The 9,634-nt window shown below is 41.4% G+C and overlaps 5 non-coding genes across 5 annotated transcripts; 3 read left to right on the top strand and 2 right to left on the bottom strand.

Annotated features, from left to right (window-relative positions):
- The first annotated feature begins 1,854 nt into the window (after positions 1 to 1,854).
- Positions 1,855 to 1,936, top strand: trnas-uga (transfer RNA serine (anticodon UGA)). Its single transcript has one exon. It is a non-coding gene; the product is annotated as a tRNA-Ser (tRNA).
- A 229-nt stretch (positions 1,937 to 2,165) lies between these two features.
- Positions 2,166 to 2,237, top strand: trnag-ccc (transfer RNA glycine (anticodon CCC)). The gene has a single exon. It is a non-coding gene; the product is annotated as a tRNA-Gly (tRNA).
- Positions 2,238 to 2,674: 437 nt separating this feature from the next.
- trnae-cuc (transfer RNA glutamic acid (anticodon CUC)) lies at positions 2,675 to 2,746 on the bottom strand. Its single transcript has one exon. It is a non-coding gene; the product is annotated as a tRNA-Glu (tRNA).
- A 133-nt stretch (positions 2,747 to 2,879) lies between these two features.
- On the bottom strand, positions 2,880 to 2,951 carry trnae-uuc (transfer RNA glutamic acid (anticodon UUC)). Its single transcript has one exon. It is a non-coding gene; the product is annotated as a tRNA-Glu (tRNA).
- A 242-nt stretch (positions 2,952 to 3,193) lies between these two features.
- trnas-uga (transfer RNA serine (anticodon UGA)) lies at positions 3,194 to 3,275 on the top strand. The gene has a single exon. It is a non-coding gene; the product is annotated as a tRNA-Ser (tRNA).
- The last annotated feature ends 6,359 nt before the right edge of the window (positions 3,276 to 9,634 follow it).

Raw genomic sequence — 9,634 nt, 5'->3', positions numbered from 1 at the left:
TTGAGATGATTCCTTAGTTGTTTCCAAATCTTAATTAAAGCATTAATTACAGGGTTATGTTTAAAACAAGATCTATTGACTGGGACGGGAGATAGTACAACAGCTCTAATAGAATAGGGCAGACAGTCTTCACATTCCATCTCTAGCCCATCATAGGGTATTAGTTTGACATCTAACCAATATACCATAGAGCTGGCCTATTCAATTAGCGGGCCGCATGCGGCCCAGAGGCACTTGCAAAGTAGCCCGGCGAGCCTGCAGATGTTTCTATAGAAATTCCTACAGTACTTCAGATCGTGAATGCAACATTATAAGTAACCTAGCAACGCTGGACCTGCTGCATCCCGGTACCGTATAGCTAATTCGTTGGCTAGCATAACACAACCTGTAGCCCACTGTCAAACATGTCTCTCTCAACCCTGAAACGGAAAATTGAAAATGAAAACCGTCAGTTTAACCCTGCTTGGACTGACAAATATCTCTTTATTTTGCCATCCACTCCAAGCGCCAAACCGTTCAGAGGCACCACTTTGAAAAACACTGCACCTTCCAAACAAACTTCCCCGAAGGATCACAGGAAAGGGCTGCGAAAGTACAAAGTTTAGTCGCTTCTTACCTTCTAACCGGAGCTGTATCACAATGGTGAGGTCATGCACAGCCCAAGAGAGCGCTACAGCAGCATCCCTCCGTGTGTCCTGGATCCTGGCGAAGAAAAAAAGGCCATTCACAGACTCCGAAACAGTGAAAGAATGCATGTTGGCAGTCGTGGATGAGGTAATAAATGATGAGAAAATTAAAACAAGTGTGACATCTGCAATCAGAAACGTACCCCTGTCAGACACATGAAATATACGCAGGATTGAAATTCTTGCTACAGATGTGTTTGAAACACTGCTGGAAGAACTAAAGAAAGCTGATGTCATGTCTGTGGCAGTTGACGAATCCACAGACAGGACCGACACTGCCCAGCTGTGCATATATGTCCGTTTTTTTGACGGCAAATGTTTCCGAGAGGAATTGCTGGGCTTATTGCCGTTAGAGGGACACACAACAGGCGAGATTGTCTTTGAGAAAATTTCAGCATTTTTTAAAGACAATGGTCTAGATATGAGGCGTGTGTATGCTTGTCACGGATGGGGCTCCATCCATGGCTGGAAAAGTGAATGGCTTGGGAGCACGTTGGTCCGCTGTTACACCTCAGATGATGTCTTTGCACTGCATTGTGCATCAAACTGTCCTGTGCGCAAAACTGAGCGGTGAGCTTAAAACGACAATGGATAGCTATTTTTTTGTTGTTTTTATATGCACTTTGAGATGGGCCTGGGTCAGACATGACCAAATTGTTTTTGTCTTTTGGTTTGTTTTTTTCAAAAATCTCTTGTTTTTGCACTTTTTGATAGGCTATGCTTGTGTCAGATGTGACCACATTAAAAGGGAACAATAAATACAATTTATTTTATTTTTTTGCTTTATTACATTCATTTGTGTTGGTTTAAAATTCATCATTAACTGCTGCTTATGAGCCACTGAAAAAGTTTGGCCCAGCTGAACTTTGAGGTTTGAGGCTCAACTGAATTTTTAATTGAATAGCCCTGCACTAGACCATCAGGGACCCTCTTTTCCCTGACTGGAAGAAACATGTTCAATCAAAACTTGTGCTCATAGAAAAGATGTTCCACAGGGTTCAAAATCTCGGGGCTGTCCCACTTAGCATGCTTGTAACTGATATTGCAATGGCTGTGAATTATTGTCATTCCCATATGTACTGCAGCCTTTTTTTCATCCAATTGGGCTGCCATTGTAAACATGGAAACCTCTAAAATTGGCCGAACCCATTGAAAAAGGGGCGGGAAGGTAGTTGTGGCCGAGTGGTCAAGGCGATGGACTTGAAATCCATTGGGGGTTCCCCGCGCATGTTCGAATCCTGTCAACTACGGAAACCTCAAACGTTGCTCCTTCCTTACTTCGTCACTGTGTCAGACGTACGTGTGTTGTTGAAGTGAGGCGTTACACCGAGACGTGTGCGATTGCTGAAATTGACAGTGTGTTCATTGCAAATGCCAGTCTGGGATTGTAGACTCTGATTTAGTAATAATTCTACAACGTCTGGCAAGTGCTGTTATGGGTTCATCATTTGTGCTGGCGTTGAAAGGAGGCTTTTCAAGGCATTGGTGGTATAGTGGCGAGCATAGCTGCTTCCCAAGCAGTTGACCCGGGTTCGATTCCCGGCCAATGCATGAAGTGAAGAGTCAGCTGTGCCATCTGTTCATCTACGGGGGAAGTGATAAGTCCTTTTAAATAAGTTGCAGTACACAGAGCACTAACCACTAGATGGTCAGGGAGACACCAGGGTGTGGAAGGATGAAACAACTGAAAATCACCCCTGACACAAAATTGGCCTGGCTAGACCAATTTGCTGGCTTGGCTATATAAGCAGCAATCTCATGTCAAGTCATGCCACCTCCGCTTTCCCTGAGCGGAAATCGAACCCGGGCCGCGGCGGTGAGAGCCCTGAATCCTAGCCACTAGACCGTCAGGGAACCACAACCTTGGGGGGAAGGATGACACAACTGAAATCATACACTGTGATCACCCTGACACAAAACTGGACGAGTTCGACCAAACAACTGCCATGGCTACATGAGTATCAATCACACTTCATGCCACCTCCGCTTTCCCTGACCGGGAATCGAACCCGGGCCGCGGCGGTGAGAGCGCCGAATCCTAGCCACTAGACCATCAGGGAACCATGCTTGTCGGCAAGCTTAACACAAAAGTAAATCAGACACTGATCACCCTTTGCCAACTTTGGCCTGTTCAACTAAATGACGCACTTCGCTATTACCCGCCTCTGAGTAACCTCACACGCCACCTCATCGTTCCCTGACCGGGAATCTAACCCGGGCCGCGGCGGTGAAAGCTCCAAATCCTAGCCACTAGACCATCAGGGACCCTCTTTTCCCTGACTGGAAGAAACATGTTCAATCAAAACTTGTGCTCATAGAAAAGATGTTCCACAGGGTTCAAAATCTCGGGGCTGTCCCACTTAGCATGCTTGTAACTGATATTGCAATGGCTGTGAATCATTGTCATTCCCATATGTACTGCAGCCTTTTTTTCATCCAATTGGGCTGGCATTGTAAACATGGAAACCTCTAAAATTGGCCGAACCCATTGAAAAAGGGGCGGGAAGGTAGTTGTGGCCGAGTGGTCAAGGCGATGGACTTGAAATCCATTGGGGGTTCCCCGCGCAGGTTCGAATCCTGTCAACTACGGAAACCTCAAACGTTGCTCCTTCCTTACTTCGTCACTGTGTCAGACGTACGTGCGTTGTTGAAGTGAGGCGTTACACCGAAACGTGTGCGATTGCTGAAATTGACAGTGTGTTCATTGCAAATGCCAGTCTGGGATTGTAGACTCTGATTTAGTAATAATTCTACGACGTCTGGCAAGTGCTGTTATGGGTTCATCATTTGTGCTGGCGTTGAAAGGAGGCTTTTCAAGGCATTGGTCGTATAGTGGCGAGCATAGCTGCTTCCCAAGCAGTTGACCCGGGTTCGATGCATGAAGTGAAGAGTCAGCTGTGCCATCTGTTCATCTACGGGGGAAGTGATAAGTCCTTTTAAATAAGTTGCAGTACACAGAGCACTAACCACTAGATGGTCAGGGAGACACCACAGAGCTGTTGACTTGGACTTGCGACTCGTACTCGAGTCGCACTTAAGTCGCACTACACATTGACTTCAGACTCGACTCGGACTCGACCTCAAAAGACTTCAGACTTGACTCGGACTCGAGGCTGGAGACTCGCAAATTACCATTATTTTCATGTTATCATTTATAGTCTCATTATTTATTATCTGTCATTCATCTTCTCTGTTTGCATTTGGGAAGTGATCTCTGGCTGTGACTGAGGCTGACAGTAAACACCAACATCATGCATGCGCCGTGTGTGTACACGCGCATGCAGTTATTTCTTGTTAAGGAAAATATTTGTTTGTTTTTTTTTCAGGAATGTGAAAGAGGTTTTAAAGAACCAGTTTTTCATTTTTAAGTTAGTAAGTCAAATGAGTACAACTCATAATTTACTTGCACCATTGTGGGTGTGTTTTTTCATTTATTGTTAAAATGCAAAATATTGTGTGCTGCGTGCCTGTTATCAAAATACATTGTTGGTGCGATATATTTCTTTTATTGTATTTTACAGCATTGTTAAAAAAAACTCTTGTTAAAGAAAAATACAGTTATGAAATTGAAACAATCCTTTGTATTTTTTCCACATCACATTGCTGTAGATTCTAGTGAAACAATCATCAATACTGTCTTATATAGAGGATTTTACAGAGCTTATAGAATTTGAATTTGATTTAGTGTTTGCGAGAGACTTGAAACTTGACTTAGACTCTTAACCAGAGACTTGAGACTTGACTTGGACTTGACCCTCAAAGACTTGAGACTTGACTTGGACTTGCAAAAAATGACTTGTGAACACCTCTGAGACACCAGGGTGTGGAAGGATGAAACAACTGAAAATCACCCCTGACACAAAATTGGCCTGGCTAGACCAATTTGCTGGCTTGGCTATATAAGCAGCAATCTCATGTCAAGTCATGCCACCTCCGCTTTCCCTGAGCGGAAATCGAACCTGGGCCGCGGCGGTGAGAGCTCTGAATCCTAGCCACTAGACCGTCAGGGAACCACAACCTTGGGGGGAAGGATGACACAACTGAAATCATACACTGTGATCACCCTGACACAAAACTGGACGGGTACTTGAAATGGCTTCATCTGTACATTGTCATAAGCAATCTTTACAGGGCATGGTATATGCTATCAATTAAAGTGAATTTTATTGATTTATTAAACTCACAGTTATCAGTACCATAACTTGGAATGGGCGCTCGATGTGCCTCTGGTGTCTCTTCCTGCTCATGACAACCACCAGGTGGAGCGGCCACTATCCAACTGGAGGTGGATGTTGCTGGAACTGATGTGACAAAAAACTAAATAGTGTATATTGTGATAAAGAATATTTACTGGGCATGGCATATGTTATCAATGGACTTACGGTTTTCATCGACAGCATTTGGTAGGGGCACTTTGTCTGTTTTGTGGACATAAATTTAAGTAATGATCCTGAAGAGAGATAAGAGAGGGATTTGTAATTGTTCTCCTTGGGCATAGCTTTCATTATTCATTGCTATCATAGCATTCATTAACGTTAGCTATTAACTCTTACACAACTTTATTAGTTACAGAAAAAGCTCCAAATCACTCCAATACATGTACCTTCAACAAACACCCATGTCCACACAGCAAGCATGGCACAAGAAGTAAACTTTACAATCAATACTGCATAAAAAGTTAAAAACAAGTTAAAAGTTAAGAAAAACTGTAGCATATAAATCTGTTAAGGGGTCAATGCTGATATTATAATACTGAATATCCCATTTAAACACTGTAACATTATAAGTTAGCTTATTAACTTTCTGTTACCCTGTTAGCAAGTTAATAGAGTGCTGCTGCTTGCTGTCAAAGAGGACAGCAACTAATGTTAGGTTAACCTTGCATTTTTTATTTTTTATTTGTAACTTATGGCCAGCAAGCTAGCGTTAGTGTCAGTTTAATGCAGTGGTCACCATGAACATATATGTTTGACGCTAATGTTAGCTGCTATTCAACAAATATAATTAAAACCTCGACAAAGACGATGGAGATGGAGGACTGCCATCTCCAGGATTCACGCCTAAACCTTACCACTCCAAATTCACGCCTAAACCTAACCTTAAGTGAGGATAACCCTAAGGCAAACTAACCCTAATTGGAGATAACCCTAACCCTAATTTATTTTGATTTAACCTCTCCAGGAAGCAGAGTTGAGACAAGGACCGGAGAAGAGAACGGTGAATGGACTGGGAAAGTTGAAAGACGGACCAGAGAAGAGAAGGGAAATTGGACACGGGAAGAAATTAAACATAAGGGAATTTGATGAATAAACATGGGAATAAAACACAACAACAATTGGATGGAAGAAGCAAAATTTATTGACAATCAAAACCAAAAACATATACTTACCGGGTACCTGAAAAGAAGAAAGAGTGAGTACAAGAGAAGACGAAAGTCACGAAGAAAGACAAGAAAGTCACGAAGGAAAGAAACAAGAAGATAGACAACATCGTAAGACTCCCAAACAGGGAACAGAGAAGGAAGAGATTACTTACCGTGCCGAAAAGGAAAAGACGATGCCTCGTAAGACTCCCAAACAGGGAGCAGAGATGAGAAAGATACTTACCTGAAAGAAAAGGAAGAAAAGAAAGGATACCTGTGAAAAGAAAGAAACATGAAACGTTAAAACCAATTGGAATAGGGAAAAATAAGGGTTAAAACTAAACACGAAACGAAACACGAAGAAAAATTACGGCGCCAGGGGGTGGAGTATAAAAGGGAGAGAAACACGGAGCAGGATCAGTTTGGCAAGAGACACAGAGGAAGCAACATCTCCTTCTCCAAATTAATGGGAACCTGTGTGCAAGTGGCAAGCTTGAAGAAGTCCCAAAATGCGGACGAAACGTCGCGGTGCCACCTATGGAGCACACAGCAGAACTACACCGGTTAAATAAAATAAGGGTGGGAATACAACACTGTCTAACCCTAGCCCTAGCCCCCAGCCCTAAACCTAACCTATCCCAAGCAGAGGAAGACCAAGCCTAACTAAAGGACCTAAACCTAAATAAAGGAAGAAGAAGCCTAACTAAAGGACAACAAATACTGGGGGGAATAAACAAAGTAGTATAGTCAAGAAGGACACTACAGAAGAAATAAAGTCAAGACAGACAACAAAGAATAAGGTCAAGATAGACATGAAGAAACAAAGAATAAATGAAGTCAAGAAAGACACGAAGAATGCCAAGAACGGCTTATGGAAGGAGGGCTACAACAGGGAAGAACAAGATTAGGGGCAATAAATAAATAAATTCATGAATAAATAATTTGATTTATTAAGGGTTAAAAACAATATACATGGGTTAAAAGACAAACAAGTTAATTGGAAACAGCGCTTACAGGGTTAAAAGATACGTTAAAACCAACACACGAAAGAAAAACCAAAGTTACGGAACAACACGGGAGAGTATAAAAGGGAGAGAGCAGACGAAACAATTCAGTTGGGAACTTACCAGCAAAGGGGAAACATCTCAAGCAAACCCAAATCCAAAAACCCAAACCCAAAACCTTGTGTGTCAGGCCTGAAGAAGGACAAGATGATCCGAAACGTAGCCGCTGCAGACACAAAGAACAACAAATGGTTAACCTAAATAGAGGGTGGTAAATAAAAATAAAATAACAAAAAAACAGAAAAATAAAAAAGACAAAAAATGATTTTATATTTGATATAGCCAAGGTGAACCCAGCTTGAATAAACACAACTTGATTTTATATATATGAAAAATAAAAAGCCAAGTAACCCTAACCCATTACATGCAAACAAGCGTGAATGTGGAAGGCTTCCACATTACATGCAAACAAGCGTGAATGTGGAAGGCTTCCAAATTCCCACTGTCCATAATCTGGAAGGTGCCCCAAATCTAACCCCTTCCAAATTACGGACAAATAGCGAGAAAATGGAAGGCTTCCAAAGTCTGTACTTCATCATTTGGAAGTATCGATTTTGGAGTCATCCATATTCTGGAAACTGCATTTAAATTCCCTTCCCTTTCCCCGCATTCACGAGGACAAGTCACATACCTTTTTACAAAAATGTTTATTTGCCATTGTCATCAACACAGGCCTCGAGCTTGGTCCTTATCCCTATGTTAACCTGTTAAGCCCTAGCCATATTTTCGGAAAAAACACCTAAAAAGACATACCCAAAGTAAATGAAGAATTGCTTCACAATTAAAAGGTTCATATGCATTCCCTTGGTGTCTGGGGACATCTAGGGACCTCAGGGAATCTATTCCCAGTGTCAGAAATAGTGTGTCTGTTATTATACCTGAGTAAATTGGAGTAAAACAAAGGAGAAATGTGAAATTTCTATCCTCGCCTAGTTTTTTTTTTTTATTTGATAGAGGATAACACCATGCTAACAATAATTCCATGCACACAGATGCCACTGATCACCTTCAGCAACTCCTTGACTACACATTTACCAAATTTGATAGAATTTGGGCAAAGGGCAAAGCCTCCACAAAGGTTTTAGTAAGGATAGGACTAGGCGGACATTCATTTGGCACTATTTGGCACAGTTTGGCACCAAAGTGTGCCAAATAGGTTATTTGCCACTTCCAAAGGAAACTGGCTGAAAAATACAACTTATGTCCATTACAGGAGTCTATTACCATTTACTGGAGCTTTTGGATATGAAATTTACCTTGTGGCCCATTGTGCACAGTATAAAATCAATTTTTAAACAAACAAAACAACTAAATTGTATAATTTTGTCTCCAAATGGAGTAATTTTATTGATAACAATTATGTAAAACTTGTAAAAGTATTTTTCACAAGACAAAACACCAATGAAAATCCTGTAAACTATGTACAAATATAAAAAATATATAAGACCAATAAATAAGAATAAAACAATGAATGGACTGTACTTATATAGCTGGGGCAGGAACGGGGGCTGGGGCAGGAACGGGGGCTGGGGCAGGGAAGGGTGACACTCTTGTTGTAGATGCAGAGGCTCTCTGAACTGTGTATCATGTATATTGAGGAAGCAGAACCACGCCTTGTCTTCCTTGCCTGTGGCAACTCCTCATCTTCATCATCCTCGCTAGAAAGAGGAGATGTCGCTTCAGCTGGGGGGCTGTAGTGCTGCTGGTGCCAGATGGACCTGGGGTCTCCTCCAGTTGGTCATCCTCTTGGCTTTGAAGACAAATGGAGTTAAATGATGAGAATCATTCCACATACATCTACCCAATTCATCATAACCTGTTTAGCCAAAAGAGATCAATCTTGAGCTACTATGTACAAATAGTGATTGCAGCACAAATAATGGAAAAAAAAAAACATACAAGCAGGTTGGTGAAATGAAATCAAAAATATAATAATAGTGTAATGATAATAGTGTAATGATAATAGTAAGAAAAAATCACTAACATGAAATCAAACAGTAAAATATCAGATTTGGTGAAAGGTCAGGTTTGAAACCCCCCGCCATCTTGTTGCTTGTCCCTTTACACAGATCAGCTGTTTAGAGTGAGCGTGTAGGTGAAATAAAACGAATGTTTTTAGGCTATCTGATAATAGTAACAACATCACTAACATTAAATAAATAAGTGCAATATCAGATTTTGTGAAAAACATGCAGACAAAATGCATATATAACTTTATACACGCATATATGTACAAAAGAAAACAAAACCTCAAAGTAGGCGCCGCCATTTTGTGGCTCGTCCCTTTACACAGATCAGCTGACGCTATTGTTTGAAAAGGTGAAATAAAAACCAAAACAGTCGCTATTGTCTGCAAAATTGCCAACATGTACTGCAACGTTGTTCAAAATGTATAAGAAACACAATAACTTACTCATAAACTGGATCCCTGCTCAGCAGAAAATGTGTGTCCTCCTCTTCATCATATTCAGCATTGCTGCTATCAGAGGAGTCTGCTACCTCGACATCACTCCTGTTCTGGA

This window comes from Scomber japonicus, chromosome 8 (assembly GCF_027409825.1).
Source record: "Scomber japonicus isolate fScoJap1 chromosome 8, fScoJap1.pri, whole genome shotgun sequence".
Taxonomy (NCBI): domain Eukaryota; kingdom Metazoa; phylum Chordata; class Actinopteri; order Scombriformes; family Scombridae; genus Scomber; species Scomber japonicus.
This window is presented reverse-complemented; position numbering and strand designations above follow the sequence as displayed.